The sequence below is a fragment of the Salmo salar genome, unplaced genomic scaffold (genome assembly GCF_905237065.1).
Source record: "Salmo salar unplaced genomic scaffold, Ssal_v3.1, whole genome shotgun sequence".
Classification (NCBI taxonomy): domain Eukaryota; kingdom Metazoa; phylum Chordata; class Actinopteri; order Salmoniformes; family Salmonidae; genus Salmo; species Salmo salar.
This window is the reverse complement of record NW_025548960.1, coordinates 82,562-107,500: the sequence shown is the minus strand read 5'-3', so window position 1 is coordinate 107,500 and position 24,939 is coordinate 82,562. Positions and strand designations below refer to the sequence as shown.

At 42.5% G+C, this 24,939-nt stretch overlaps 56 non-coding genes and 4 pseudogenes across 56 annotated transcripts; all 60 read left to right on the top strand.

Moving 5' to 3' along the window:
• Nucleotides 1-54: 54 nt before the first annotated feature.
• Nucleotides 55-173, top strand: LOC123734607 (5S ribosomal RNA). The gene has a single exon (XR_006764791.1). It is a non-coding gene; the product is annotated as a 5S ribosomal RNA (ribosomal RNA).
• Nucleotides 174-312: 139 nt separating this feature from the next.
• On the top strand, nucleotides 313-431 carry LOC123734606 (5S ribosomal RNA). The gene has a single exon (XR_006764790.1). It is a non-coding gene; the product is annotated as a 5S ribosomal RNA (ribosomal RNA).
• A 409-nt stretch (nucleotides 432-840) lies between these two features.
• On the top strand, nucleotides 841-959 carry LOC123734908 (5S ribosomal RNA). Its single transcript, XR_006765093.1, has one exon. It is a non-coding gene; the product is annotated as a 5S ribosomal RNA (ribosomal RNA).
• A 410-nt stretch (nucleotides 960-1,369) lies between these two features.
• On the top strand, nucleotides 1,370-1,488 carry LOC123734605 (5S ribosomal RNA). Its single transcript, XR_006764789.1, has one exon. It is a non-coding gene; the product is annotated as a 5S ribosomal RNA (ribosomal RNA).
• A 139-nt stretch (nucleotides 1,489-1,627) lies between these two features.
• On the top strand, nucleotides 1,628-1,746 carry LOC123734604 (5S ribosomal RNA). The gene has a single exon (XR_006764788.1). It is a non-coding gene; the product is annotated as a 5S ribosomal RNA (ribosomal RNA).
• A 409-nt stretch (nucleotides 1,747-2,155) lies between these two features.
• Nucleotides 2,156-2,274, top strand: LOC123734603 (5S ribosomal RNA). Its single transcript, XR_006764787.1, has one exon. It is a non-coding gene; the product is annotated as a 5S ribosomal RNA (ribosomal RNA).
• A 139-nt stretch (nucleotides 2,275-2,413) lies between these two features.
• On the top strand, nucleotides 2,414-2,532 carry LOC123734602 (5S ribosomal RNA). Its single transcript, XR_006764786.1, has one exon. It is a non-coding gene; the product is annotated as a 5S ribosomal RNA (ribosomal RNA).
• Nucleotides 2,533-2,941: 409 nt separating this feature from the next.
• LOC123734907 (5S ribosomal RNA) lies at nucleotides 2,942-3,060 on the top strand. Its single transcript, XR_006765092.1, has one exon. It is a non-coding gene; the product is annotated as a 5S ribosomal RNA (ribosomal RNA).
• A 409-nt stretch (nucleotides 3,061-3,469) lies between these two features.
• Nucleotides 3,470-3,588, top strand: LOC123734601 (5S ribosomal RNA). Its single transcript, XR_006764785.1, has one exon. It is a non-coding gene; the product is annotated as a 5S ribosomal RNA (ribosomal RNA).
• A 139-nt stretch (nucleotides 3,589-3,727) lies between these two features.
• Nucleotides 3,728-3,846, top strand: LOC123734600 (5S ribosomal RNA). The gene has a single exon (XR_006764784.1). It is a non-coding gene; the product is annotated as a 5S ribosomal RNA (ribosomal RNA).
• Nucleotides 3,847-4,255: 409 nt separating this feature from the next.
• Nucleotides 4,256-4,374, top strand: LOC123734906 (5S ribosomal RNA). Its single transcript, XR_006765091.1, has one exon. It is a non-coding gene; the product is annotated as a 5S ribosomal RNA (ribosomal RNA).
• Nucleotides 4,375-4,783: 409 nt separating this feature from the next.
• LOC123734598 (5S ribosomal RNA) lies at nucleotides 4,784-4,902 on the top strand. The gene has a single exon (XR_006764782.1). It is a non-coding gene; the product is annotated as a 5S ribosomal RNA (ribosomal RNA).
• Nucleotides 4,903-5,041: 139 nt separating this feature from the next.
• On the top strand, nucleotides 5,042-5,160 carry LOC123734969 (5S ribosomal RNA). Its single transcript, XR_006765154.1, has one exon. It is a non-coding gene; the product is annotated as a 5S ribosomal RNA (ribosomal RNA).
• Nucleotides 5,161-5,569: 409 nt separating this feature from the next.
• LOC123734597 (5S ribosomal RNA) lies at nucleotides 5,570-5,688 on the top strand. The gene has a single exon (XR_006764781.1). It is a non-coding gene; the product is annotated as a 5S ribosomal RNA (ribosomal RNA).
• Nucleotides 5,689-5,827: 139 nt separating this feature from the next.
• LOC123734596 (5S ribosomal RNA) lies at nucleotides 5,828-5,946 on the top strand. Its single transcript, XR_006764780.1, has one exon. It is a non-coding gene; the product is annotated as a 5S ribosomal RNA (ribosomal RNA).
• A 409-nt stretch (nucleotides 5,947-6,355) lies between these two features.
• LOC123734905 (5S ribosomal RNA) lies at nucleotides 6,356-6,474 on the top strand. The gene has a single exon (XR_006765090.1). It is a non-coding gene; the product is annotated as a 5S ribosomal RNA (ribosomal RNA).
• A 139-nt stretch (nucleotides 6,475-6,613) lies between these two features.
• LOC123734595 (5S ribosomal RNA) lies at nucleotides 6,614-6,732 on the top strand. Its single transcript, XR_006764779.1, has one exon. It is a non-coding gene; the product is annotated as a 5S ribosomal RNA (ribosomal RNA).
• Nucleotides 6,733-7,141: 409 nt separating this feature from the next.
• Nucleotides 7,142-7,260, top strand: LOC123734904 (5S ribosomal RNA). Its single transcript, XR_006765089.1, has one exon. It is a non-coding gene; the product is annotated as a 5S ribosomal RNA (ribosomal RNA).
• Nucleotides 7,261-7,669: 409 nt separating this feature from the next.
• On the top strand, nucleotides 7,670-7,788 carry LOC123734228 (5S ribosomal RNA). The gene has a single exon (XR_006764527.1). It is a non-coding gene; the product is annotated as a 5S ribosomal RNA (ribosomal RNA).
• A 139-nt stretch (nucleotides 7,789-7,927) lies between these two features.
• Nucleotides 7,928-8,046, top strand: LOC123734968 (5S ribosomal RNA). Its single transcript, XR_006765153.1, has one exon. It is a non-coding gene; the product is annotated as a 5S ribosomal RNA (ribosomal RNA).
• Nucleotides 8,047-8,455: 409 nt separating this feature from the next.
• LOC123734594 (5S ribosomal RNA) lies at nucleotides 8,456-8,574 on the top strand. The gene has a single exon (XR_006764778.1). It is a non-coding gene; the product is annotated as a 5S ribosomal RNA (ribosomal RNA).
• Nucleotides 8,575-8,983: 409 nt separating this feature from the next.
• On the top strand, nucleotides 8,984-9,102 carry LOC123734593 (5S ribosomal RNA). Its single transcript, XR_006764777.1, has one exon. It is a non-coding gene; the product is annotated as a 5S ribosomal RNA (ribosomal RNA).
• Nucleotides 9,103-9,241: 139 nt separating this feature from the next.
• Nucleotides 9,242-9,359, top strand: LOC123734367 (5S ribosomal RNA). Its single transcript, XR_006764666.1, has one exon. It is a non-coding gene; the product is annotated as a 5S ribosomal RNA (ribosomal RNA).
• Nucleotides 9,360-9,768: 409 nt separating this feature from the next.
• On the top strand, nucleotides 9,769-9,887 carry LOC123734592 (5S ribosomal RNA). The gene has a single exon (XR_006764776.1). It is a non-coding gene; the product is annotated as a 5S ribosomal RNA (ribosomal RNA).
• A 139-nt stretch (nucleotides 9,888-10,026) lies between these two features.
• Nucleotides 10,027-10,145, top strand: LOC123734591 (5S ribosomal RNA). The gene has a single exon (XR_006764775.1). It is a non-coding gene; the product is annotated as a 5S ribosomal RNA (ribosomal RNA).
• A 409-nt stretch (nucleotides 10,146-10,554) lies between these two features.
• On the top strand, nucleotides 10,555-10,673 carry LOC123734590 (5S ribosomal RNA). Its single transcript, XR_006764774.1, has one exon. It is a non-coding gene; the product is annotated as a 5S ribosomal RNA (ribosomal RNA).
• Nucleotides 10,674-10,812: 139 nt separating this feature from the next.
• LOC123734589 (5S ribosomal RNA) lies at nucleotides 10,813-10,931 on the top strand. The gene has a single exon (XR_006764773.1). It is a non-coding gene; the product is annotated as a 5S ribosomal RNA (ribosomal RNA).
• A 409-nt stretch (nucleotides 10,932-11,340) lies between these two features.
• LOC123734587 (5S ribosomal RNA) lies at nucleotides 11,341-11,459 on the top strand. Its single transcript, XR_006764771.1, has one exon. It is a non-coding gene; the product is annotated as a 5S ribosomal RNA (ribosomal RNA).
• Nucleotides 11,460-11,868: 409 nt separating this feature from the next.
• LOC123734586 (5S ribosomal RNA) lies at nucleotides 11,869-11,987 on the top strand. The gene has a single exon (XR_006764770.1). It is a non-coding gene; the product is annotated as a 5S ribosomal RNA (ribosomal RNA).
• A 139-nt stretch (nucleotides 11,988-12,126) lies between these two features.
• On the top strand, nucleotides 12,127-12,245 carry LOC123734585 (5S ribosomal RNA). Its single transcript, XR_006764769.1, has one exon. It is a non-coding gene; the product is annotated as a 5S ribosomal RNA (ribosomal RNA).
• Nucleotides 12,246-12,654: 409 nt separating this feature from the next.
• On the top strand, nucleotides 12,655-12,773 carry LOC123734584 (5S ribosomal RNA). Its single transcript, XR_006764768.1, has one exon. It is a non-coding gene; the product is annotated as a 5S ribosomal RNA (ribosomal RNA).
• Nucleotides 12,774-12,912: 139 nt separating this feature from the next.
• LOC123734502 (uncharacterized) lies at nucleotides 12,913-13,030 on the top strand (annotated as a pseudogene).
• Nucleotides 13,031-13,439: 409 nt separating this feature from the next.
• LOC123734583 (5S ribosomal RNA) lies at nucleotides 13,440-13,558 on the top strand. Its single transcript, XR_006764767.1, has one exon. It is a non-coding gene; the product is annotated as a 5S ribosomal RNA (ribosomal RNA).
• A 139-nt stretch (nucleotides 13,559-13,697) lies between these two features.
• LOC123734582 (5S ribosomal RNA) lies at nucleotides 13,698-13,816 on the top strand. The gene has a single exon (XR_006764766.1). It is a non-coding gene; the product is annotated as a 5S ribosomal RNA (ribosomal RNA).
• Nucleotides 13,817-14,225: 409 nt separating this feature from the next.
• On the top strand, nucleotides 14,226-14,344 carry LOC123734580 (5S ribosomal RNA). Its single transcript, XR_006764765.1, has one exon. It is a non-coding gene; the product is annotated as a 5S ribosomal RNA (ribosomal RNA).
• Nucleotides 14,345-14,753: 409 nt separating this feature from the next.
• Nucleotides 14,754-14,872, top strand: LOC123734569 (5S ribosomal RNA). Its single transcript, XR_006764764.1, has one exon. It is a non-coding gene; the product is annotated as a 5S ribosomal RNA (ribosomal RNA).
• A 409-nt stretch (nucleotides 14,873-15,281) lies between these two features.
• LOC123734227 (5S ribosomal RNA) lies at nucleotides 15,282-15,400 on the top strand. Its single transcript, XR_006764526.1, has one exon. It is a non-coding gene; the product is annotated as a 5S ribosomal RNA (ribosomal RNA).
• A 409-nt stretch (nucleotides 15,401-15,809) lies between these two features.
• LOC123734558 (5S ribosomal RNA) lies at nucleotides 15,810-15,928 on the top strand. The gene has a single exon (XR_006764763.1). It is a non-coding gene; the product is annotated as a 5S ribosomal RNA (ribosomal RNA).
• A 408-nt stretch (nucleotides 15,929-16,336) lies between these two features.
• LOC123734547 (5S ribosomal RNA) lies at nucleotides 16,337-16,455 on the top strand. Its single transcript, XR_006764762.1, has one exon. It is a non-coding gene; the product is annotated as a 5S ribosomal RNA (ribosomal RNA).
• Nucleotides 16,456-16,864: 409 nt separating this feature from the next.
• On the top strand, nucleotides 16,865-16,982 carry LOC123734414 (5S ribosomal RNA). The gene has a single exon (XR_006764713.1). It is a non-coding gene; the product is annotated as a 5S ribosomal RNA (ribosomal RNA).
• A 409-nt stretch (nucleotides 16,983-17,391) lies between these two features.
• Nucleotides 17,392-17,510, top strand: LOC123734534 (5S ribosomal RNA). The gene has a single exon (XR_006764760.1). It is a non-coding gene; the product is annotated as a 5S ribosomal RNA (ribosomal RNA).
• A 139-nt stretch (nucleotides 17,511-17,649) lies between these two features.
• On the top strand, nucleotides 17,650-17,768 carry LOC123734523 (5S ribosomal RNA). The gene has a single exon (XR_006764759.1). It is a non-coding gene; the product is annotated as a 5S ribosomal RNA (ribosomal RNA).
• Nucleotides 17,769-18,176: 408 nt separating this feature from the next.
• On the top strand, nucleotides 18,177-18,295 carry LOC123734512 (5S ribosomal RNA). The gene has a single exon (XR_006764758.1). It is a non-coding gene; the product is annotated as a 5S ribosomal RNA (ribosomal RNA).
• A 139-nt stretch (nucleotides 18,296-18,434) lies between these two features.
• Nucleotides 18,435-18,553, top strand: LOC123734501 (5S ribosomal RNA). The gene has a single exon (XR_006764757.1). It is a non-coding gene; the product is annotated as a 5S ribosomal RNA (ribosomal RNA).
• Nucleotides 18,554-18,962: 409 nt separating this feature from the next.
• On the top strand, nucleotides 18,963-19,081 carry LOC123734490 (5S ribosomal RNA). The gene has a single exon (XR_006764756.1). It is a non-coding gene; the product is annotated as a 5S ribosomal RNA (ribosomal RNA).
• A 139-nt stretch (nucleotides 19,082-19,220) lies between these two features.
• On the top strand, nucleotides 19,221-19,338 carry LOC123734500 (uncharacterized; annotated as a pseudogene).
• Nucleotides 19,339-19,747: 409 nt separating this feature from the next.
• Nucleotides 19,748-19,866, top strand: LOC123734479 (5S ribosomal RNA). Its single transcript, XR_006764755.1, has one exon. It is a non-coding gene; the product is annotated as a 5S ribosomal RNA (ribosomal RNA).
• A 139-nt stretch (nucleotides 19,867-20,005) lies between these two features.
• On the top strand, nucleotides 20,006-20,123 carry LOC123734499 (uncharacterized; annotated as a pseudogene).
• A 407-nt stretch (nucleotides 20,124-20,530) lies between these two features.
• LOC123734468 (5S ribosomal RNA) lies at nucleotides 20,531-20,649 on the top strand. Its single transcript, XR_006764754.1, has one exon. It is a non-coding gene; the product is annotated as a 5S ribosomal RNA (ribosomal RNA).
• A 144-nt stretch (nucleotides 20,650-20,793) lies between these two features.
• On the top strand, nucleotides 20,794-20,911 carry LOC123734498 (uncharacterized; annotated as a pseudogene).
• Nucleotides 20,912-21,050: 139 nt separating this feature from the next.
• LOC123734413 (5S ribosomal RNA) lies at nucleotides 21,051-21,168 on the top strand. Its single transcript, XR_006764712.1, has one exon. It is a non-coding gene; the product is annotated as a 5S ribosomal RNA (ribosomal RNA).
• A 409-nt stretch (nucleotides 21,169-21,577) lies between these two features.
• Nucleotides 21,578-21,696, top strand: LOC123734457 (5S ribosomal RNA). The gene has a single exon (XR_006764753.1). It is a non-coding gene; the product is annotated as a 5S ribosomal RNA (ribosomal RNA).
• A 139-nt stretch (nucleotides 21,697-21,835) lies between these two features.
• Nucleotides 21,836-21,954, top strand: LOC123734446 (5S ribosomal RNA). The gene has a single exon (XR_006764745.1). It is a non-coding gene; the product is annotated as a 5S ribosomal RNA (ribosomal RNA).
• A 409-nt stretch (nucleotides 21,955-22,363) lies between these two features.
• Nucleotides 22,364-22,482, top strand: LOC123734435 (5S ribosomal RNA). Its single transcript, XR_006764734.1, has one exon. It is a non-coding gene; the product is annotated as a 5S ribosomal RNA (ribosomal RNA).
• Nucleotides 22,483-22,621: 139 nt separating this feature from the next.
• Nucleotides 22,622-22,740, top strand: LOC123734423 (5S ribosomal RNA). The gene has a single exon (XR_006764722.1). It is a non-coding gene; the product is annotated as a 5S ribosomal RNA (ribosomal RNA).
• Nucleotides 22,741-23,149: 409 nt separating this feature from the next.
• On the top strand, nucleotides 23,150-23,268 carry LOC123734412 (5S ribosomal RNA). The gene has a single exon (XR_006764711.1). It is a non-coding gene; the product is annotated as a 5S ribosomal RNA (ribosomal RNA).
• Nucleotides 23,269-23,407: 139 nt separating this feature from the next.
• Nucleotides 23,408-23,526, top strand: LOC123734401 (5S ribosomal RNA). The gene has a single exon (XR_006764700.1). It is a non-coding gene; the product is annotated as a 5S ribosomal RNA (ribosomal RNA).
• A 409-nt stretch (nucleotides 23,527-23,935) lies between these two features.
• LOC123734390 (5S ribosomal RNA) lies at nucleotides 23,936-24,054 on the top strand. The gene has a single exon (XR_006764689.1). It is a non-coding gene; the product is annotated as a 5S ribosomal RNA (ribosomal RNA).
• Nucleotides 24,055-24,193: 139 nt separating this feature from the next.
• Nucleotides 24,194-24,312, top strand: LOC123734379 (5S ribosomal RNA). Its single transcript, XR_006764678.1, has one exon. It is a non-coding gene; the product is annotated as a 5S ribosomal RNA (ribosomal RNA).
• Nucleotides 24,313-24,451: 139 nt separating this feature from the next.
• LOC123734368 (5S ribosomal RNA) lies at nucleotides 24,452-24,570 on the top strand. The gene has a single exon (XR_006764667.1). It is a non-coding gene; the product is annotated as a 5S ribosomal RNA (ribosomal RNA).
• The last annotated feature ends 369 nt before the right edge of the window (nucleotides 24,571-24,939 follow it).

Below are 24,939 nucleotides of genomic sequence, written 5' to 3'. Positions count from 1 at the left end.
TCTGTTTATCACACTCACTTTGACTATATATGTTGTAGCAAGAGATTGTTTCTCGCTTACGGCCATACCAGCCTGGGTACGCCCGATCTCGTCTGATCTCGGAAGCTAAGCAGGGTCGGGCCTGGTTAGTACTTGGATGGGAGACCGCCTGGGAATACCAGGTGCTGTAAGCATTTTGTCCACGAGGGTGTGCTCTTGCACTATTTCATCAGCAACACTGCCTTGTAGTAAGCATTTAATGATGAATTGACTAAATGTCTGTTTTATCAGACTCACTTTGACTATATATGTTGTAGCAAGAGATTGTTTCTCGCTTACGGCCATACCAGCCTGGGTACGCCCGATCTCGTCTGATCTCGGAAGCTAAGCAGGGTCGGGCCTGGTTAGTACTTGGATGGGAGACCGCCTGGGAATACCAGGTGCTGTAAGCATTTTGTCCACGAGGGTGTGCTCTTGCACTATTTCATCAGCAACACTGCCTTGTAGTAAGCATTTAATGATGAATTGACTAAATGCAGCTTCCTGCCTTTTTAATAGGATCAAATTTCCTTGTGTTTTCAATTAGCATCTGCCTTGTATTTATAAGACAAACAAGAATATTGTTGCTGAATGCAGCTTGTGTGTGCTTTGTGCTCCTTTGCCCTGTTCAAATGATGAAAGGAAATAAAGTTTGTATTTTATCCAACTACCTGTGCTAAAAAGTGATGGGAACAGTGTTTGTAATTTCTTCTACTTTTTCAGTGACACAAAGTTCAAGCTGCTTATCTAATTGGTGAAAATGCAATGTCTGTTTATCACACTCACTTTGACTATATATGTTGTAGCAAGAGATTGTTTCTCGCTTACGGCCATACCAGCCTGGGTACTCCCGATCTCGTCTGATCTCGGAAGCTAAGCAGGGTCGGGCCTGGTTAGTACTTGGATGGGAGACCGCCTGGGAATACCAGGTGCTGTAAGCATTTTGTCCACGAGGGTGTGCTCTTGCACTATTTCATCAGCAACACTGCCTTGTAGTAAGCATTTAATGATGAATTGACTAAATGCAGCTTCCTGCCTTTTTAATAGGATCAATTTTCCTTGTGTTTTCAATTAGCATCTGCCTTGTATTTATAAGACAAACAAGAATATTGTTGCTGAATGCAGCTTGTGTGTGCTTTGTGCTCCTTTGCCCTGTTCAATTGATGAAAGGAAATAAAGTTTGTATTTTATCCAACTACCTGTGCTAAAAAGTGATGGGAACAGTGTTTGTAATTTCTTCTACTTTTTCAGTGACACAAAGTTCAAGCTGCTTATCTAATTGGTGAAAATGCAATGTCTGTTTATCACACTCACTTTGACTATATATGTTGTAGCAAGAGATTGTTTTCTCGCTTACGGCCATACCAGCCTGGGTACGCCCGATCTCGTCTGATCTCGGAAGCTAAGCAGGGTCGGGCCTGGTTAGTACTTGGATGGGAGACCGCCTGGGAATACCAGGTGCTGTAAGCATTTTGTCCACGAGGGTGTGCTCTTGCACTATTTCATCAGCAACACTGCCTTGTAGTAAGCATTTAATGATGAATTGACTAAATGTCTGTTTTATCAGACTCACTTTGACTATATATGTTGTAGCAAGAGATTGTTTCTCGCTTACGGCCATACCAGCCTGGGTACGCCCGATCTCGTCTGATCTCGGAAGCTAAGCAGGGTCGGGCCTGGTTAGTACTTGGATGGGAGACCGCCTGGGAATACCAGGTGCTGTAAGCATTTTGTCCACGAGGGTGTGCTCTTGCACTATTTCATCAGCAACACTGCCTTGTAGTAAGCATTTAATGATGAATTGACTAAATGCAGCTTCCTGCCTTTTTAATAGGATCAAATTTCCTTGTGTTTTCAATTAGCATCTGCCTTGTATTTATAAGACAAACAAGAATATTGTTGCTGAATGCAGCTTGTGTGTGCTTTGTGCTCCTTTGCCCTGTTCAATTGATGAAAGGAAATAAAGTTTGTATTTTATCCAACTACCTGTGCTAAAAAGTGATGGGAAGAGTGTTTGTAATTTCTTCTACTTTTTCAGTGACACAAAGTTCAAGCTGCTTATCTAATTGGTGGAAATGCAATGTCTGTTTATCACACTCACTTTGACTATATATGTTGTAGCAAGAGATTGTTTCTCGCTTACGGCCATACCAGCCTGGGTACGCCCGATCTCGTCTGATCTCGGAAGCTAAGCAGGGTCGGGCCTGGTTAGTACTTGGATGGGAGACCGCCTGGGAATACCAGGTGCTGTAAGCATTTTGTCCACGAGGGTGTGCTCTTGCACTATTTCATCAGCAACACTGCCTTGTATTAAGCATTTAATGATGAATTGACTAAATGTCTGTTTTATCAGACTCACTTTGACTATATATGTTGTAGCAAGAGATTGTTTCTCGCTTACGGCCATACCAGCCTGGGTACGCCCGATCTCGTCTGATCTCGGAAGCTAAGCAGGGTCGGGCCTGGTTAGTACTTGGATGGGAGACCGCCTGGGAATACCAGGTGCTGTAAGCATTTTGTCCACGAGGGTGTGCTCTTGCACTATTTCATCAGCAACACTGCCTTGTAGTAAGCATTTAATGATGAATTGACTAAATGCAGCTTCCTGCCTTTTTAATAGGATCAAATTTCCTTGTGTTTTCAATTAGCATCTGCCTTGTATTTATAAGACAAACAAGAATATTGTTGCTGAATGCAGCTTGTGTGTGCTTTGTGCTCCTTTGCCCTGTTCAAATGATGAAAGGAAATAAAGTTTGTATTTTATCCAACTACCTGTGCTAAAAAGTGATGGGAACAGTGTTTGTAATTTCTTCTACTTTTTCAGTGACACAAAGTTCAAGCTGCTTATCTAATTGGTGAAAATGCAATGTCTGTTTATCACACTCACTTTGACTATATATGTTGTAGCAAGAGATTGTTTCTCGCTTACGGCCATACCAGCCTGGGTACTCCCGATCTCGTCTGATCTCGGAAGCTAAGCAGGGTCGGGCCTGGTTAGTACTTGGATGGGAGACCGCCTGGGAATACCAGGTGCTGTAAGCATTTTGTCCACGAGGGTGTGCTCTTGCACTATTTCATCAGCAACACTGCCTTGTAGTAAGCATTTAATGATGAATTGACTAAATGCAGCTTCCTGCCTTTTTAATAGGATCAAATTTCCTTGTGTTTTCAATTAGCATCTGCCTTGTATTTATAAGACAAACAAGAATATTGTTGCTGAATGCAGCTTGTGTGTGCTTTGTGCTCCTTTGCCCTGTTCAAATGATGAAAGGAAATAAAGTTTGTATTTTATCCAACTACCTGTGCTAAAAAGTGATGGGAACAGTGTTTGTAATTTCTTCTACTTTTTCAGTGACACAAAGTTCAAGCTGCTTATCTAATTGGTGAAAATGCAATGTCTGTTTATCACACTCACTTTGACTATATATGTTGTAGCAAGAGATTGTTTCTCGCTTACGGCCATACCAGCCTGGGTACGCCCGATCTCGTCTGATCTCGGAAGCTAAGCAGGGTCGGGCCTGGTTAGTACTTGGATGGGAGACCGCCTGGGAATACCAGGTGCTGTAAGCATTTTGTCCACGAGGGTGTGCTCTTGCACTATTTCATCAGCAACACTGCCTTGTATTAAGCATTTAATGATGAATTGACTAAATGTCTGTTTTATCAGACTCACTTTGACTATATATGTTGTAGCAAGAGATTGTTTCTCGCTTACGGCCATACCAGCCTGGGTACGCCCGATCTCGTCTGATCTCGGAAGCTAAGCAGGGTCGGGCCTGGTTAGTACTTGGATGGGAGACCGCCTGGGAATACCAGGTGCTGTAAGCATTTTGTCCACGAGGGTGTGCCCTTGCACTATTTCATCAGCAACACTGCCTTGTAGTAAGCATTTAATGATGAATTGACTAAATGCAGCTTCCTGCCTTTTTAATAGGATCAAATTTCCTTGTGTTTTCAATTAGCATCTGCCTTGTATTTATAAGACAAACAAGAATATTGTTGCTGAATGCAGCTTGTGTGTGCTTTGTGCTCCTTTGCCCTGTTCAAATGATGAAAGGAAATAAAGTTTGTATTTTATCCAACTACCTGTGCTAAAAAGTGATGGGAACAGTGTTTGTAATTTCTTCTACTTTTTCAGTGACACAAAGTTCAAGCTGCTTATCTAATTGGTGAAAATGCAATGTCTGTTTATCACACTCACTTTGACTATATATGTTGTAGCAAGAGATTGTTTCTCGCTTACGGCCATACCAGCCTGGGTACTCCCGATCTCGTCTGATCTCGGAAGCTAAGCAGGGTCGGGCCTGGTTAGTACTTGGATGGGAGACCGCCTGGGAATACCAGGTGCTGTAAGCATTTTGTCCACGAGGGTGTGCTCTTGCACTATTTCATCAGCAACACTGCCTTGTAGTAAGCATTTAATGATGAATTGACTAAATGCAGCTTCCTGCCTTTTTAATAGGATCAAATTTCCTTGTGTTTTCAATTAGCATCTGCCTTGTATTTATAAGACAAACAAGAATATTGTTGCTGAATGCAGCTTGTGTGTGCTTTGTGCTCCTTTGCCCTGTTCAATTGATGAAAGGAAATAAAGTTTGTATTTTATCCAACTACCTGTGCTAAAAAGTGATGGGAACAGTGTTTGTAATTTCTTCTACTTTTTCAGTGACACAAAGTTCAAGCTGCTTATCTAATTGGTGAAAATGCAATGTCTGTTTATCACACTCACTTTGACTATATATGTTGTAGCAAGAGATTTTTTCTCGCTTACGGCCATACCAGCCTGGGTACGCCCGATCTCGTCTGATCTCGGAAGCTAAGCAGGGTCGGGCCTGGTTAGTACTTGGATGGGAGACCGCCTGGGAATACCAGGTGCTGTAAGCATTTTGTCCACGAGGGTGTGCTCTTGCACTATTTCATCAGCAACACTGCCTTGTATTAAGCATTTAATGATGAATTGACTAAATGTCTGTTTTATCAGACTCACTTTGACTATATATGTTGTAGCAAGAGATTGTTTCTCGCTTACGGCCATATCAGCCTGGGTACGCCCGATCTCGTCTGATCTCGGAAGCTAAGCAGGGTCGGGCCTGGTTAGTACTTGGATGGGAGACCGCCTGGGAATACCAGGTGCTGTAAGCATTTTGTCCACGAGGGTGTGCTCTTGCACTATTTCATCAGCAACACTGCCTTGTAGTAAGCATTTAATGATGAATTGACTAAATGCAGCTTCCTGCCTTTTTAATAGGATCAAATTTCCTTGTGTTTTCAATTAGCATCTGCCTTGTATTTATAAGACAAACAAGAATATTGTTGCTGAATGCAGCTTGTGTGTGCTTTGTGCTCCTTTGCCCTGTTCAATTGATGAAAGGAAATAAAGTTTGTATTTTATCCAACTACCTGTGCTAAAAAGTGATGGGAACAGTGTTTGTAATTTCTTCTACTTTTTCAGTGACACAAAGTTCAAGCTGCTTATCTAATTGGTGAAAATGCAATGTCTGTTTATCACACTCACTTTGACTATATATGTTGTAGCAAGAGATTTTTTCTCGCTTACGGCCATACCAGCCTGGGTACGCCCGATCTCGTCTGATCTCGGAAGCTAAGCAGGGTCGGGCCTGGTTAGTACTTGGATGGGAGACCGCCTGGGAATACCAGGTGCTGTAAGCATTTTGTCCACGAGGGTGTGCTCTTGCACTATTTCATCAGCAACACTGCCTTGTATTAAGCATTTAATGATGAATTGACTAAATGTCTGTTTTATCAGACTCACTTTGACTATATATGTTGTAGCAAGAGATTGTTTCTCGCTTACGGCCATACCAGCCTGGGTACGCCCGATCTCGTCTGATCTCGGAAGCTAAGCAGGGTCGGGCCTGGTTAGTACTTGGATGGGAGACCGCCTGGGAATACCAGGTGCTGTAAGCATTTTGTCCACGAGGGTGTGCTCTTGCACTATTTCATCAGCAACACTGCCTTGTAGTAAGCATTTAATGATGAATTGACTAAATGCAGCTTCCTGCCTTTTTAATAGGATCAAATTTCCTTGTGTTTTCAATTAGCATCTGCCTTGTATTTATAAGACAAACAAGAATATTGTTGCTGAATGCAGCTTGTGTGTGCTTTGTGCTCCTTTGCCCTGTTCAAATGATGAAAGGAAATAAAGTTTGTATTTTATCCAACTACCTGTGCTAAAAAGTGATGGGAACAGTGTTTGTAATTTCTTCTACTTTTTCAGTGACACAAAGTTCAAGCTGCTTATCTAATTGGTGAAAATGCAATGTCTGTTTATCACACTCACTTTGACTATATATGTTGTAGCAAGAGATTGTTTCTCGCTTACGGCCATACCAGCCTGGGTACTCCCGATCTCGTCTGATCTCGGAAGCTAAGCAGGGTCGGGCCTGGTTAGTACTTGGATGGGAGACCGCCTGGGAATACCAGGTGCTGTAAGCATTTTGTCCACGAGGGTGTGCTCTTGCACTATTTCATCAGCAACACTGCCTTGTATTAAGCATTTAATGATGAATTGACTAAATGTCTGTTTTATCAGACTCACTTTGACTATATATGTTGTAGCAAGAGATTGTTTCTCGCTTACGGCCATACCAGCCTGGGTACGCCCGATCTCGTCTGATCTCGGAAGCTAAGCAGGGTCGGGCCTGGTTAGTACTTGGATGGGAGACCGCCTGGGAATACCAGGTGCTGTAAGCACTTTGTCCACGAGGGTGTGCTCTTGCACTATTTCATCAGCAACACTGCCTTGTAGTAAGCATTTAATGATGAATTGACTAAATGCAGCTTCCTGCCTTTTTAATAGGATCAAATTTCCTTGTGTTTTCAATTAGCATCTGCCTTGTATTTATAAGACAAACAAGAATATTGTTGCTGAATGCAGCTTGTGTGTGCTTTGTGCTCCTTTGCCCTGTTCAAATGATGAAAGGAAATAAAGTTTGTATTTTATCCAACTACCTGTGCTAAAAAGTGATGGGAACAGTGTTTGTAATTTCTTCTACTTTTTCAGTGACACAAAGTTCAAGCTGCTTATCTAATTGGTGAAAATGCAATGTCTGTTTATCACACTCACTTTGACTATATATGTTGTAGCAAGAGATTGTTTCTCGCTTACGGCCATACCAGCCTGGGTACTCCCGATCTCGTCTGATCTCGGAAGCTAAGCAGGGTCGGGCCTGGTTAGTACTTGGATGGGAGACCGCCTGGGAATACCAGGTGCTGTAAGCATTTTGTCCACGAGGGTGTGCTCTTGCACTATTTCATCAGCAACACTGCCTTGTAGTAAGCATTTAATGATGAATTGACTAAATGCAGCTTCCTGCCTTTTTAATAGGATCAAATTTCCTTGTGTTTTCAATTAGCATCTGCCTTGTATTTATAAGACAAACAAGAATATTGTTGCTGAATGCAGCTTGTGTGTGCTTTGTGCTCCTTTGCCCTGTTCAAATGATGAAAGGAAATAAAGTTTGTATTTTATCCAACTACCTGTGCTAAAAAGTGATGGGAACAGTGTTTGTAATTTCTTCTACTTTTTCAGTGACACAAAGTTCAAGCTGCTTATCTAATTGGTGAAAATGCAATGTCTGTTTATCACACTCACTTTGACTATATATGTTGTAGCAAGAGATTTTTTCTCGCTCACGGCCATACCAGCCTGGGTACGCCCGATCTCGTCTGATCTCGGAAGCTAAGCAGGGTCGGGCCTGGTTAGTACTTGGATGGGAGACCGCCTGGGAATACCAGGTGCTGTAAGCATTTTGTCCACGAGGGTGTGCTCTTGCACTATTTCATCAGCAACACTGCCTTGTATTAAGCATTTAATGATGAATTGACTAAATGTCTGTTTTATCAGACTCACTTTGACTATATATGTTGTAGCAAGAGATTGTTTCTCGCTTACGGCCATATCAGCCTGGGTACGCCCGATCTCGTCTGATCTCGGAAGCTAAGCAGGGTCGGGCCTGGTTAGTACTTGGATGGGAGACCGCCTGGGAATACCAGGTGCTGTAAGCATTTTGTCCACGAGGGTGTGCTCTTGCACTATTTCATCAGCAACACTGCCTTGTAGTAAGCATTTAATGATGAATTGACTAAATGCAGCTTCCTGCCTTTTTAATAGGATCAAATTTCCTTGTGTTTTCAATTAGCATCTGCCTTGTATTTATAAGACAAACAAGAATATTGTTGCTGAATGCAGCTTGTGTGTGCTTTGTGCTCCTTTGCCCTGTTCAAATGATGAAAGGAAATAAAGTTTGTATTTTATCCAACTACCTGTGCTAAAAAGTGATGGGAACAGTGTTTGTAATTTCTTCTACTTTTTCAGTGACACAAAGTTCAAGCTGCTTATCTAATTGGTGAAAATGCAATGTCTGTTTATCACACTCACTTTGACTATATATGTTGTAGCAAGAGATTGTTTCTCGCTTACGGCCATACCAGCCTGGGTACGCCCGATCTCGTCTGATCTCGGAAGCTAAGCAGGGTCGGGCCTGGTTAGTACTTGGATGGGAGACCGCCTGGGAATACCAGGTGCTGTAAGCATTTTGTCCACAAGGGTGTGCTCTTGCACTATTTCATCAGCAACACTGCCTTGTAGTAAGCATTTAATGATGAATTGACTAAATGCAGCTTCCTGCCTTTTTAATAGGATCAAATTTCCTTGTGTTTTCAATTAGCATCTGCCTTGTATTTATAAGACAAACAAGAATATTGTTGCTGAATGCAGCTTGTGTGTGCTTTGTGCTCCTTTGCCCTGTTCAATTGATGAAAGGAAATAAAGTTTGTATTTTATCCAACTACCTGTGCTAAAAAGTGATGGGAACAGTGTTTGTAATTTCTTCTACTTTTTCAGTGACACAAAGTTCAAGCTGCTTATCTAATTGGTGAAAATGCAATGTCTGTTTATCACACTCACTTTGACTATATATGTTGTAGCAAGAGATTTTTTCTCGCTTACGGCCATACCAGCCTGGGTACGCCCGATCTCGTCTGATCTCGGAAGCTAAGCAGGGTCGGGCCTGGTTAGTACTTGGATGGGAGACCGCCTGGGAATACCAGGTGCTGTAAGCATTTTGTCCACGAGGGTGTGCTCTTGCACTATTTCATCAGCAACACTGCCTTGTATTAAGCATTTAATGATGAATTGACTAAATGTCTGTTTTATCAGACTCACTTTGACTATATATGTTGTAGCAAGAGATTGTTTCTCGCTACGGCCATACCAGCCTGGGTACACCCGATCTCGTCTGATCTCGGAAGCTAAGCAGGGTCGGGCCTGGTTAGTACTTGGATGGGAGACCGCCTGGGAATACCAGGTGCTGTAAGCATTTTGTCCACGAGGGTGTGCCCCTGCACTATTTCATCAGCAACACTGCCTTGTAGTAAGCATTTAATGATGAATTGACTAAATGCAGCTTCCTGCCTTTTTAATAGGATCAAATTTCCTTGTGTTTTCAATTAGCATCTGCCTTGTATTTATAAGACAAACAAGAATATTGTTGCTGAATGCAGCTTGTGTGTGCTTTGTGCTCCTTTGCCCTGTTCAATTGATGAAAGGAAATAAAGTTTGTATTTTATCCAACTACCTGTGCTAAAAAGTGATGGGAACAGTGTTTGTAATTTCTTCTACTTTTTCAGTGACACAAAGTTCAAGCTGCTTATCTAATTGGTGAAAATGCAATGTCTGTTTATCACACTCACTTTGACTATATATGTTGTAGCAAGAGATTGTTTCTCGCTTACGGCCATACCAGCCTGGGTACGCCCGATCTCGTCTGATCTCGGAAGCTAAGCAGGGTCGGGCCTGGTTAGTACTTGGATGGGAGACCGCCTGGGAATACCAGGTGCTGTAAGCATTTTGTCCACGAGGGTGTGCTCTTGCACTATTTCATCAGCAACACTGCCTTGTATTAAGCATTTAATGATGAATTGACTAAATGTCTGTTTTATCAGACTCACTTTGACTATATATGTTGTAGCAAGAGATTGTTTCTCGCTTACGGCCATACCAGCCTGGGTACGCCCGATCTCGTCTGATCTCGGAAGCTAAGCAGGGTCGGGCCTGGTTAGTACTTGGATGGGAGACCGCCTGGGAATACCAGGTGCTGTAAGCATTTTGTCCACGAGGGTGTGCTCTTGCACTATTTCATCAGCAACACTGCCTTGTAGTAAGCATTTAATGATGAATTGACTAAATGCAGCTTCCTGCCTTTTTAATAGGATCAAATTTCCTTGTGTTTTCAATTAGCATCTGCCTTGTATTTATAAGACAAACAAGAATATTGTTGCTGAATGCAGCTTGTGTGTGCTTTGTGCTCCTTTGCCCTGTTCAAATGATGAAAGGAAATAAAGTTTGTATTTTATCCAACTACCTGTGCTAAAAAGTGATGGGAACAGTGTTTGTAATTTCTTCTACTTTTTCAGTGACACAAAGTTCAAGCTGCTTATCTAATTGGTGAAAATGCAATGTCTGTTTATCACACTCACTTTGACTATATATGTTGTAGCAAGAGATTGTTTCTCGCTTACGGCCATACCAGCCTGGGTACGCCCGATCTCGTCTGATCTCGGAAGCTAAGCAGGGTCGGGCCTGGTTAGTACTTGGATGGGAGACCGCCTGGGAATACCAGGTGCTGTAAGCATTTTGTCCACGAGGGTGTGCTCTTGCACTATTTCATCAGCAACACTGCCTTGTAGTAAGCATTTAATGATGAATTGACTAAATGTCTGTTTTATCAGACTCACTTTGACTATATATGTTGTAGCAAGAGATTGTTTCTCGCTTACGGCCATACCAGCCTGGGTACGCCCGATCTCGTCTGATCTCGGAAGCTAAGCAGGGTCGGGCCTGGTTAGTACTTGGATGGGAGACCGCCTGGGAATACCAGGTGCTGTAAGCATTTTGTCCACGAGGGTGTGCCCTTGCACTATTTCATCAGCAACACTGCCTTGTAGTAAGCATTTAATGATGAATTGACTAAATGCAGCTTCCTGCCTTTTTAATAGGATCAAATTTCCTTGTGTTTTCAATTAGCATCTGCCTTGTATTTATAAGACAAACAAGAATATTGTTGCTGAATGCAGCTTGTGTGTGCTTTGTGCTCCTTTGCCCTGTTCAAATGATGAAAGGAAATAAAGTTTGTATTTTATCCAACTACCTGTGCTAAAAAGTGATGGGAACAGTGTTTGTAATTTCTTCTACTTTTTCAGTGACACAAAGTTCAAGCTGCTTATCTAATTGGTGAAAATGCAATGTCTGTTTATCACACTCACTTTGACTATATATGTTGTAGCAAGAGATTGTTTCTCGCTTACGGCCATACCAGCCTGGGTACGCCCGATCTCGTCTGATCTCGGAAGCTAAGCAGGGTCGGGCCTGGTTAGTACTTGGATGGGAGACCGCCTGGGAATACCAGGTGCTGTAAGCATTTTGTCCACGAGGGTGTGCCCTTGCACTATTTCATCAGCAACACTGCCTTGTAGTAAGCATTTAATGATGAATTGACTAAATGCAGCTTCCTGCCTTTTTAATAGGATCAAATTTCCTTGTGTTTTCAATTAGCATCTGCCTTGTATTTATAAGACAAACAAGAATATTGTTGCTGAATGCAGCTTGTGTGTGCTTTGTGCTCCTTTGCCCTGTTCAAATGATGAAAGGAAATAAAGTTTGTATTTTATCCAACTACCTGTGCTAAAAAGTGATGGGAACAGTGTTTGTAATTTCTTCTACTTTTTCAGTGACACAAAGTTCAAGCTGCTTATCTAATTGGTGAAAATGCAATGTCTGTTTATCACACTCACTTTGACTATATATGTTGTAGCAAGAGATTGTTTCTCGCTTACGGCCATACCAGCCTGGGTACGCCCGATCTCGTCTGATCTCGGAAGCTAAGCAGGGTCGGGCCTGGTTAGTACTTGGATGGGAGACCGCCTGGGAATACCAGGTGCTGTAAGCATTTTGTCCACGAGGGTGTGCTCTTGCACTATTTCATCAGCAACACTGCCTTGTAGTAAGCATTTAATGATGAATTGACTAAATGTCTGTTTTATCAGACTCACTTTGACTATATATGTTGTAGCAAGAGATTGTTTCTCGCTTACGGCCATACCAGCCTGGGTACGCCCGATCTCGTCTGATCTCGGAAGCTAAGCAGGGTCGGGCCTGGTTAGTACTTGGATGGGAGACCGCCTGGGAATACCAGGTGCTGTAAGCATTTTGTCCACGAGGGTGTGCTCTTGCACTATTTCATCAGCAACACTGCCTTGTAGTAAGCATTTAATGATGAATTGACTAAATGCAGCTTCCTGCCTTTTTAATAGGATCAAATTTCCTTGTGTTTTCAATTAGCATCTGCCTTGTATTTATAAGACAAACAAGAATATTGTTGCTGAATGCAGCTTGTGTGTGCTTTGTGCTCCTTTGCCCTGTTCAAATGATGAAAGGAAATAAAGTTTGTATTTTATCCAACTACCTGTGCTAAAAAGTGATGGGAACAGTGTTTGTAATTTCTTCTACTTTTTCAGTGACACAAAGTTCAAGCTGCTTATCTAATTGGTGAAAATGCAATGTCTGTTTATCACACTCACTTTGACTATATATGTTGTAGCAAGAGATTGTTTCTCGCTTACGGCCATACCAGCCTGGGTACGCCCGATCTCGTCTGATCTCGGAAGCTAAGCAGGGTCGGGCCTGGTTAGTACTTGGATGGGAGACCGCCTGGGAATACCAGGTGCTGTAAGCATTTTGTCCACGAGGGTGTGCTCTTGCACTATTTCATCAGCAACACTGCCTTGTATTAAGCATTTAATGATGAATTGACTAAATGTCTGTTTTATCAGACTCACTTTGACTATATATGTTGTAGCAAGAGATTGTTTCTCGCCACGGCCATACCAGCCTGGGTACGCCCGATCTCGTCTGATCTCGGAAGCTAAGCAGGGTCGGGCCTGGTTAGTACTTGGATGGGAGACCGCCTGGGAATACCAGGTGCTGTAAGCACTTTGTCCACGAGGGTGTGCCCCTGCACTATTTCATCAGCAACACTGCCTTGTAGTAAGCATTTAATGATGAATTGACTAAATGCAGCTTCCTGCCTTTTTAATAGGATCAAATTTCCTTGTGTTTTCAATTAGCATCTGCCTTGTATTTATAAGACAAACAAGAATATTGTTGCTGAATGCAGCTTGTGTGTGCTTTGTGCTCCTTTGCCCTGTTCAAATGATGAAAGGAAATAAAGTTTGTATTTTATCCAACTACCTGTGCTAAAAAGTGATGGGAACAGTGTTTGTAATTTCTTCTACTTTTTCAGTGACACAAAGTTCAAGCTGCTTATCTAATTGGTGAAAATGCAATGTCTGTTTATCACACTCACTTTGACTATATATGTTGTAGCAAGAGATTGTTTCTCGCTTACGGCCATACCAGCCTGGGTACGCCCGATCTCGTCTGATCTCGGAAGCTAAGCAGGGTCGGGCCTGGTTAGTACTTGGATGGGAGACCGCCTGGGAATACCAGGTGCTGTAAGCATTTTGTCCACGAGGGTGTGCTCTTGCACTATTTCATCAGCAACACTGCCTTGTAGTAAGCATTTAATGATGAATTGACTAAATGTCTGTTTTATCAGACTCACTTTGACTATATATGTTGTAGCAAGAGATTGTTTCTCGCTTACGGCCATACCAGCCTGGGTACGCCCGATCTCGTCTGATCTCGGAAGCTAAGCAGGGTCGGGCCTGGTTAGTACTTGGATGGGAGACCGCCTGGGAATACCAGGTGCTGTAAGCATTTTGTCCACGAGGGTGTGCTCTTGCACTATTTCATCAGCAACACTGCCTTGTAGTAAGCATTTAATGATGAATTGACTAAATGCAGCTTCCTGCCTTTTTAATAGGATCAAATTTCCTTGTGTTTTCAATTAGCATCTGCCTTGTATTTATAAGACAAACAAGAATATTGTTGCTGAATGCAGCTTGTGTGTGCTTTGTGCTCCTTTGCCCTGTTCAAATGATGAAAGGAAATAAAGTTTGTATTTTATCCAACTACCTGTGCTAAAAAGTGATGGGAACAGTGTTTGTAATTTCTTCTACTTTTTCAGTGACACAAAGTTCAAGCTGCTTATCTAATTGGTGAAAATGCAATGTCTGTTTATCACACTCACTTTGACTATATATGTTGTAGCAAGAGATTGTTTCTCGCTTACGGCCATACCAGCCTGGGTACGCCCGATCTCGTCTGATCTCGGAAGCTAAGCAGGGTCGGGCCTGGTTAGTACTTGGATGGGAGACCGCCTGGGAATACCAGGTGCTGTAAGCATTTTGTCCACGAGGGTGTGCTCTTGCACTATTTCATCAGCAACACTGCCTTGTAGTAAGCATTTAATGATGAATTGACTAAATGCAGCTTCCTGCCTTTTTAATAGGATCAAATTTCCTTGTGTTTTCAATTAGCATCTGCCTTGTATTTATAAGACAAACAAGAATATTGTTGCTGAATGCAGCTTGTGTGTGCTTTGTGCTCCTTTGCCCTGTTCAAATGATGAAAGGAAATAAAGTTTGTATTTTATCCAACTACCTGTGCTAAAAAGTGATGGGAACAGTGTTTGTAATTTCTTCTACTTTTTCAGTGACACAAAGTTCAAGCTGCTTATCTAATTGGTGAAAATGCAATGTCTGTTTATCACACTCACTTTGACTATATATGTTGTAGCAAGAGATTGTTTCTCGCTTACGGCCATACCAGCCTGGGTACGCCCGATCTCGTCTGATCTCGGAAGCTAAGCAGGGTCGGGCCTGGTTAGTACTTGGATGGGAGACCGCCTGGGAATACCAGGTGCTGTAAGCATTTTGTCCACGAGGGTGTGCTCTTGCACTATTTCATCAGCAACACTGCCTTGTAGTAAGCATTTAATGATGAATTGACTAAATGCAGCTTCCTGCCTTTTTAATAGGATCAAATTTCCTTGTGTTTTCAATTAGCATCTGCCTTGTATTTATAAGACAAACAAGAATATTGTTGCTGAATGCAGCTTGTGTGTGCTTTGTGCTCCTTTGCCCTGTTCAATTGATGAAAGGAAATAAAGTTTGTATTTTATCCAACTACCTGTGCTAAAAAGTGATGGGAACAGTGTTTGTAATTTCTTCTACTTTTTCAGTGACACAAAGTTCAAGCTGCTTATCTAATTGGTGAAAATGCAATGTCTGTTTATCACACTCACTTTGACTATATATGTTGTAGCAAGAGATTGTTTCTCGCTCACGGCCATACCAGCCTGGGTACGCCCGATCTCGTCTGATCTCGGAAGCTAAGCAGGGTCGGGCCTGGTTAGTACTTGGATGGGAGACCGCCTGGGAATACCAGGTGCTGTAAGCATTTTGTCCACGAGGGTGTGCTCTTGCACTATTTCATCAGCAACACTGCCTTGTAGTAAGCATTTAATGATGAATTGACTAAATGCAGCTTCCTGCCTTTTTAATAGGATCAAATTTCCTTGTGTTTTCAATTAGCATCTGCCTTGTATTTATAAGACAAACAAGAATATTGTTGCTGAATGCAGCTTGTGTGTGCTTTGTGCTCCTTTGCCCTGTTCAAATGATGAAAGGAAATAAAGTTTGTATTTTATCCAACTACCTGTGCTAAAAAGTGATGGGAACAGTGTTTGTAATTTCTTCTACTTTTTCAGTGACACAAAGTTCAAGCTGCTTATCTAATTGGTGAAAATGCAATGTCTGTTTATCACACTCACTTTGACTATATATGTTGTAGCAAGAGATTGTTTCTCGCTTACGGCCATACCAGCCTGGGTACGCCCGATCTCGTCTGATCTCGGAAGCTAAGCAGGGTCGGGCCTGGTTAGTACTTGGATGGGAGACCGCCTGGGAATACCAGGTGCTGTAAGCATTTTGTCCACGAGGGTGTGCTCTTGCACTATTTCATCAGCAACACTGCCTTGTAGTAAGCATTTAATGATGAATTGACTAAATGCAGCTTCCTGCCTTTTAATAGGATCAAATTTCCTTGTGTTTTCAATTAGCATCTGCCTTGTATTTATAAGACAAACAAGAATATTGTTGCTGAATGCAGCTTGTGTGTGCTTTGTGCTCCTTTGCCCTGTTCAAATGATGAAAGGAAATAAAGTTTGTATTTTATCCAACTACCTGTGCTAAAAAGTGATGGGAACAGTGTTTGTAATTTCTTCTACTTTTTCAGTGACACAAAGTTCAAGCTGCTTATCTAATTGGTGAAAATGCAATGTCTGTTTATCACACTCACTTTGACTATATATGTTGTAGCAAGAGATTGTTTCTCGCTTACGGCCATACCAGCCTGGGTACGCCCGATCTCGTCTGATCTCGGAAGCTAAGCAGGGTCGGGCCTGGTTAGTACTTGGATGGGAGACCGCCTGGGAATACCAGGTGCTGTAAGCATTTTGTCCACGAGGGTGTGCTCTTGCACTATTTCATCAGCAACACTGCCTTGTAGTAAGCATTTAATGATGAATTGACTAAATGCAGCTTCCTGCCTTTTTAATAGGATCAAATTTCCTTGTGTTTTCAATTAGCATCTGCCTTGTATTTATAAGACAAACAAGAATATTGTTGCTGAATGCAGCTTGTGTGTGCTTTGTGCTCCTTTGCCCTGTTCAATGATGAAAGGAAATAAAGTTTGTATTTTATCCAACTACCTGTGCTAAAAAGTGATGGGAACAGTGTTTGTAATTTCTTCTACTTTTTCAGTGACACAAAGTTCAAGCTGCTTATCTAATTGGTGAAAATGCAATGTCTGTTTTATCACACTCACTTTGACTATATATGTTGTAGCAAGAGATTGTTTCTCGCTACGGCCATACCAGCCTGGGTACGCCCGATCTCGTCTGATCTCGGAAGCTAAGCAGGGTCGGGCCTGGTTAGTACTTGGATGGGAGACCGCCTGGGAATACCAGGTGCTGTAAGCATTTTGTCCACGAGGGTGTGCTCTTGCACTATTTCATCAGCAACACTGCCTTGTAGTAAGCATTTAATGATGAATTGACTAAATGCAGCTTCCTGCCTTTTTAATAGGATCAAATTTCCTTGTGTTTTCAATTAGCATCTGCCTTGTATTTATAAGACAAACAAGAATATTGTTGCTGAATGCAGCTTGTGTGTGCTTTGTGCTCCTTTGCCCTGTTCAAATGATGAAAGGAAATAAAGTTTGTATTTTATCCAACTACCTGTGCTAAAAAGTGATGGGAACAGTGTTTGTAATTTCTTCTACTTTTTCAGTGACACAAAGTTCAAGCTGCTTATCTAATTGGTGAAAATGCAATGTCTGTTTATCACACTCACTTTGACTATATATGTTGTAGCAAGAGATTGTTTCTCGCTTACGGCCATACCAGCCTGGGTACGCCCGATCTCGTCTGATCTCGGAAGCTAAGCAGGGTCGGGCCTGGTTAGTACTTGGATGGGAGACCGCCTGGGAATACCAGGTGCTGTAAGCATTTTGTCCACGAGGGTGTGCTCTTGCACTATTTCATCAGCAACACTGCCTTGTATTAAGCATTTAATGATGAATTGACTAAATGTCTGTTTTATCAGACTCACTTTGACTATATATGTTGTAGCAAGAGATTGTTTCTCGCTTACGGCCATACCAGCCTGGGTACGCCCGATCTCGTCTGATCTCGGAAGCTAAGCAGGGTCGGGCCTGGTTAGTACTTGGATGGGAGACCGCCTGGGAATACCAGGTGCTGTAAGCATTTTGTCCACGAGGGTGTGCCCCTGCACTATTTCATCAGCAACACTGCCTTGTAGTAAGCATTTAATGATGAATTGACTAAATGCAGCTTCCTGCCTTTTAATAGGATCAAATTTCCTTGTGTTTTCAATTAGCATCTGCCTTGTATTTATAAGACAAACAAGAATATTGTTGCTGAATGCAGCTTGTGTGTGCTTTGTGCTCCTTTGCCCTGTTCAAATGATGAAAGGAAATAAAGTTTGTATTTTATCCAACTACCTGTGCTAAAAAGTGATGGGAACAGTGTTTGTAATTTCTTCTACTTTTTCAGTGACACAAAGTTCAAGCTGCTTATCTAATTGGTGAAAATGCAATGTCTGTTTATCACACTCACTTTGACTATATATGTTGTAGCAAGAGATTGTTTCTCGCTTACGGCCATACCAGCCTGGGTACGCCCGATCTCGTCTGATCTCGGAAGCTAAGCAGGGTCGGGCCTGGTTAGTACTTGGATGGGAGACCGCCTGGGAATACCAGGTGCTGTAAGCATTTTGTCCACGAGGGTGTGCTCTTGCACTATTTCATCAGCAACACTGCCTTGTATTAAGCATTTAATGATGAATTGACTAAATGTCTGTTTTATCAGACTCACTTTGACTATATATGTTGTAGCAAGAGATTGTTTCTCGCTTACGGCCATACCAGCCTGGGTACGCCCGATCTCGTCTGATCTCGGAAGCTAAGCAGGGTCGGGCCTGGTTAGTACTTGGATGGGAGACCGCCTGGGAATACCAGGTGCTGTAAGCATTTTGTCCACGAGGGTGTGCCCCTGCACTATTTCATCAGCAACACTGCCTTGTAGTAAGCATTTAATGATGAATTGACTAAATGCAGCTTCCTGCCTTTTTAATAGGATCAAATTTCCTTGTGTTTTCAATTAGCATCTGCCTTGTATTTATAAGACAAACAAGAATATTGTTGCTGAATGCAGCTTGTGTGTGCTTTGTGCTCCTTTGCCCTGTTCAAATGATGAAAGGAAATAAAGTTTGTATTTTATCCAACTACCTGTGCTAAAAAGTGATGGGAACAGTGTTTGTAATTTCTTCTACTTTTTCAGTGACACAAAGTTCAAGCTGCTTATCTAATTGGTGAAAATGCAATGTCTGTTTATCACACTCACTTTGACTATATATGTTGTAGCAAGAGATTGTTTCTCGCTTACGGCCATACCAGCCTGGGTACGCCCGATCTCGTCTGATCTCGGAAGCTAAGCAGGGTCGGGCCTGGTTAGTACTTGGATGGGAGACCGCCTGGGAATACCAGGTGCTGTAAGCATTTTGTCCACGAGGGTGTGCTCTTGCACTATTTCATCAGCAACACTGCCTTGTATTAAGCATTTAATGATGAATTGACTAAATGTCTGTTTTATCAGACTCACTTTGACTATATATGTTGTAGCAAGAGATTGTTTCTCGCCACGGCCATACCAGCCTGGGTACGCCCGATCTCGTCTGATCTCGGAAGCTAAGCAGGGTCGGGCCTGGTTAGTACTTGGATGGGAGACCGCCTGGGAATACCAGGTGCTGTAAGCATTTTGTCCACGAGGGTGTGCCCCTGCACTATTTCATCAGCAACACTGCCTTGTAGTAAGCATTTAATGATGAATTGACTAAATGCAGCTTCCTGCCTTTTTAATAGGATCAAATTTCCTTGTGTTTTCAATTAGCATCTGCCTTGTATTTATAAGACAAACAAGAATATTGTTGCTGAATGCAGCTTGTGTGTGCTTTGTGCTCCTTTGCCCTGTTCAAATGATGAAAGGAAATAAAGTTTGTATTTTATCCAACTACCTGTGCTAAAAAGTGATGGGAACAGTGTTTGTAATTTCTTCTACTTTTTCAGTGACACAAAGTTCAAGCTGCTTATCTAATTGGTGAAAATGCAATGTCTGTTTATCACACTCACTTTGACTATATATGTTGTAGCAAGAGATTGTTTCTCGCTTACGGCCATACCAGCCTGGGTACGCCCGATCTCGTCTGATCTCGGAAGCTAAGCAGGGTCGGGCCTGGTTAGTACTTGGATGGGAGACCGCCTGGGAATACCAGGTGCTGTAAGCATTTTGTCCACGAGGGTGTGCTCTTGCACTATTTCATCAGCAACACTGCCTTGTATTAAGCATTTAATGATGAATTGACTAAATGTCTGTTTTATCAGACTCACTTTGACTATATATGTTGTAGCAAGAGATTGTTTCTCGCCACGGCCATACCAGCCTGGGTACGCCCGATCTCGTCTGATCTCGGAAGCTAAGCAGGGTCGGGCCTGGTTAGTACTTGGATGGGAGACCGCCTGGGAATACCAGGTGCTGTAAGCATTTTGTCCACGAGGGTGTGCCCCTGCACTATTTCATCAGCAACACTGCCTTGTAGTAAGCATTTAATGATGAATTGACTAAATGCAGCTTCCTGCCTTTTAATAGGATCAAATTTCCTTGTGTTTTCAATTAGCATCTGCCTTGTATTTATAAGACAAACAAGAATATTGTTGCTGAATGCAGCTTGTGTGTGCTTTGTGCTCCTTTGCCCTGTTCAAATGATGAAAGGAAATAAAGTTTGTATTTTATCCAACTACCTGTGCTAAAAAGTGATGGGAACAGTGTTTGTAATTTCTTCTACTTTTCAGTGACACAAAGTTCAAGCTGCTTATCTAATTGGTGAAAATGCAATGTCTGTTTATCACACTCACTTTGACTATATATGTTGTAGCAAGAGATTGTTTCTCGCTTACGGCCATACCAGCCTGGGTACGCCCGATCTCGTCTGATCTCGGAAGCTAAGCAGGGTCGGGCCTGGTTAGTACTTGGATGGGAGACCGCCTGGGAATACCAGGTGCTGTAAGCATTTTGTCCACGAGGGTGTGCTCTTGCACTATTTCATCAGCAACACTGCCTTGTAGTAAGCTGCTATTTAATTGATGAATTGACTAAATGTCTGTTTTATCAGACTCACTTTGACTATATATGTTGTAGCAAGAGATTGTTTCTCGCCACGGCCATACCAGCCTGGGTACGCCCGATCTCGTCTGATCTCGGAAGCTAAGCAGGGTCGGGCCTGGTTAGTACTTGGATGGGAGACCGCCTGGGAATACCAGGTGCTGTAAGCATTTTGTCCACGAGGGTGTGCTCTTGCACTATTTCATCAGCAACACTGCCTTGTATTAAGCATTTAATGATGAATTGACTAAATGTCTGTTTTATCAGACTCACTTTGACTATATATGTTGTAGCAAGAGATTGTTTCTCGCTACGGCCATACCAGCCTGGGTACGCCCGATCTCGTCTGATCTCGGAAGCTAAGCAGGGTCGGGCCTGGTTAGTACTTGGATGGGAGACCGCCTGGGAATACCAGGTGCTGTAAGCATTTTGTCCACGAGGGTGTGCCCCTGCACTATTTCATCAGCAACACTGCCTTGTAGTAAGCATTTAATGATGAATTGACTAAATGCAGCTTCCTGCCTTTTTAATAGGATCAAATTTCCTTGTGTTTTCAATTAGCATCTGCCTTGTATTTATAAGACAAACAAGAATATTGTTGCTGAATGCAGCTTGTGTGTGCTTTGTGCTCCTTTGCCCTGTTCAAATGATGAAAGGAAATAAAGTTTGTATTTTATCCAACTACCTGTGCTAAAAAGTGATGGGAACAGTGTTTGTAATTTCTTCTACTTTTTCAGTGACACAAAGTTCAAGCTGCTTATCTAATTGGTGAAAATGCAATGTCTGTTTATCACACTCACTTTGACTATATATGTTGTAGCAAGAGATTGTTTCTCGCTTACGGCCATACCAGCCTGGGTACGCCCGATCTCGTCTGATCTCGGAAGCTAAGCAGGGTCGGGCCTGGTTAGTACTTGGATGGGAGACCGCCTGGGAATACCAGGTGCTGTAAGCATTTTGTCCACGAGGGTGTGCTCTTGCACTATTTCATCAGCAACACTGCCTTGTATTAAGCATTTAATGATGAATTGACTAAATGTCTGTTTTATCAGACTCACTTTGACTATATATGTTGTAGCAAGAGATTGTTTCTCGCTTACGGCCATACCAGCCTGGGTACGCCCGATCTCGTCTGATCTCGGAAGCTAAGCAGGGTCGGGCCTGGTTAGTACTTGGATGGGAGACCGCCTGGGAATACCAGGTGCTGTAAGCATTTTGTCCACGAGGGTGTGCCCCTGCACTATTTCATCAGCAACACTGCCTTGTAGTAAGCATTTAATGATGAATTGACTAAATGCAGCTTCCTGCCTTTTTAATAGGATCAAATTTCCTTGTGTTTTCAATTAGCATCTGCCTTGTATTTATAAGACAAACAAGAATATTGTTGCTGAATGCAGCTTGTGTGTGCTTTGTGCTCCTTTGCCCTGTTCAAATGATGAAAGGAAATAAAGTTTGTATTTTATCCAACTACCTGTGCTAAAAAGTGATGGGAACAGTGTTTGTAATTTCTTCTACTTTTTCAGTGACACAAAGTTCAAGCTGCTTATCTAATTGGTGAAAATGCAATGTCTGTTTATCACACTCACTTTGACTATATATGTTGTAGCAAGAGATTGTTTCTCGCTTACGGCCATACCAGCCTGGGTACGCCCGATCTCGTCTGATCTCGGAAGCTAAGCAGGGTCGGGCCTGGTTAGTACTTGGATGGGAGACCGCCTGGGAATACCAGGTGCTGTAAGCATTTTGTCCACGAGGGTGTGCTCTTGCACTATTTCATCAGCAACACTGCCTTGTATTAAGCATTTAATGATGAATTGACTAAATGTCTGTTTTATCAGACTCACTTTGACTATATATGTTGTAGCAAGAGATTGTTTCTCGCTTACGGCCATACCAGCCTGGGTACGCCCGATCTCGTCTGATCTCGGAAGCTAAGCAGGGTCGGGCCTGGTTAGTACTTGGATGGGAGACCGCCTGGGAATACCAGGTGCTGTAAGCATTTTGTCCACGAGGGTGTGCCCCTGCACTATTTCATCAGCAACACTGCCTTGTAGTAAGCATTTAATGATGAATTGACTAAATGCAGCTTCCTGCCTTTTTAATAGGATCAAATTTCCTTGTGTTTTCAATTAGCATCTGCCTTGTATTTATAAGACAAACAAGAATATTGTTGCTGAATGCAGCTTGTGTGTGCTTTGTGCTCCTTTGCCCTGTTCAAATGATGAAAGGAAATAAAGTTTGTATTTTATCCAACTACCTGTGCTAAAAAGTGATGGGAACAGTGTTTGTAATTTCTTCTACTTTTTCAGTGACACAAAGTTCAAGCTGCTTATCTAATTGGTGAAAATGCAATGTCTGTTTATCACACTCACTTTGACTATATATGTTGTAGCAAGAGATTGTTTCTCGCTTACGGCCATACCAGCCTGGGTACGCCCGATCTCGTCTGATCTCGGAAGCTAAGCAGGGTCGGGCCTGGTTAGTACTTGGATGGGAGACCGCCTGGGAATACCAGGTGCTGTAAGCATTTTGTCCACGAGGGTGTGCTCTTGCACTATTTCATCAGCAACACTGCCTTGTATTAAGCATTTAATGATGAATTGACTAAATGTCTGTTTTATCAGACTCACTTTGACTATATATGTTGTAGCAAGAGATTGTTTCTCGCTTACGGCCATACCAGCCTGGGTACGCCCGATCTCGTCTGATCTCGGAAGCTAAGCAGGGTCGGGCCTGGTTAGTACTTGGATGGGAGACCGCCTGGGAATACCAGGTGCTGTAAGCATTTTGTCCACGAGGGTGTGCCCCTGCACTATTTCATCAGCAACACTGCCTTGTAGTAAGCATTTAATGATGAATTGACTAAATGCAGCTTCCTGCCTTTTTAATAGGATCAAATTTCCTTGTGTTTTCAATTAGCATCTGCCTTGTATTTATAAGACAAACAAGAATATTGTTGCTGAATGCAGCTTGTGTGTGCTTTGTGCTCCTTTGCCCTGTTCAAATGATGAAAGGAAATAAAGTTTGTATTTTATCCAACTACCTGTGCTAAAAAGTGATGGGAACAGTGTTTGTAATTTCTTCTACTTTTTCAGTGACACAAAGTTCAAGCTGCTTATCTAATTGGTGAAAATGCAATGTCTGTTTATCACACTCACTTTGACTATATATGTTGTAGCAAGAGATTGTTTCTCGCTTACGGCCATACCAGCCTGGGTACGCCCGATCTCGTCTGATCTCGGAAGCTAAGCAGGGTCGGGCCTGGTTAGTACTTGGATGGGAGACCGCCTGGGAATACCAGGTGCTGTAAGCATTTTGTCCACGAGGGTGTGCTCTTGCACTATTTCATCAGCAACACTGCCTTGTATTAAGCATTTAATGATGAATTGACTAAATGTCTGTTTTATCAGACTCACTTTGACTATATATGTTGTAGCAAGAGATTGTTTCTCGCTTACGGCCATACCAGCCTGGGTACGCCCGATCTCGTCTGATCTCGGAAGCTAAGCAGGGTCGGGCCTGGTTAGTACTTGGATGGGAGACCGCCTGGGAATACCAGGTGCTGTAAGCATTTTGTCCACGAGGGTGTGCCCCTGCACTATTTCATCAGCAACACTGCCTTGTAGTAAGCATTTAATGATGAATTGACTAAATGTCTGTTTTATCAGACTCACTTTGACTATATATGTTGTAGCAAGAGATTGTTTCTCGCTTACGGCCATACCAGCCTGGGTACGCCCGATCTCGTCTGATCTCGGAAGCTAAGCAGGGTCGGGCCTGGTTAGTACTTGGATGGGAGACCGCCTGGGAATACCAGGTGCTGTAAGCATTTTGTCCACGAGGGTGTGCTCCTGCACTATTTCATCAGCAACACTGCCTTGTAGTAAGCATTTAATGATGAATTGACTAAATGCAGCTTCCTGCCTTTTTAATAGGATCAAATTTCCTTGTGTTTTCAATTAGCATCTGCCTTGTATTTATAAGACAAACAAGAATATTGTTGCTGAATGCAGCTTGTGTGTGCTTTGTGCTCCTTTGCCCTGTTCAAATGATGAAAGGAAATAAAGTTTGTATTTTATCCAACTACCTGTGCTAAAAAGTGATGGGAACAGTGTTTGTAATTTCTTCTACTTTTTCAGTGACACAAAGTTCAAGCTGCTTATCTAATTGGTGAAAATGCAATGTCTGTTTATCACAC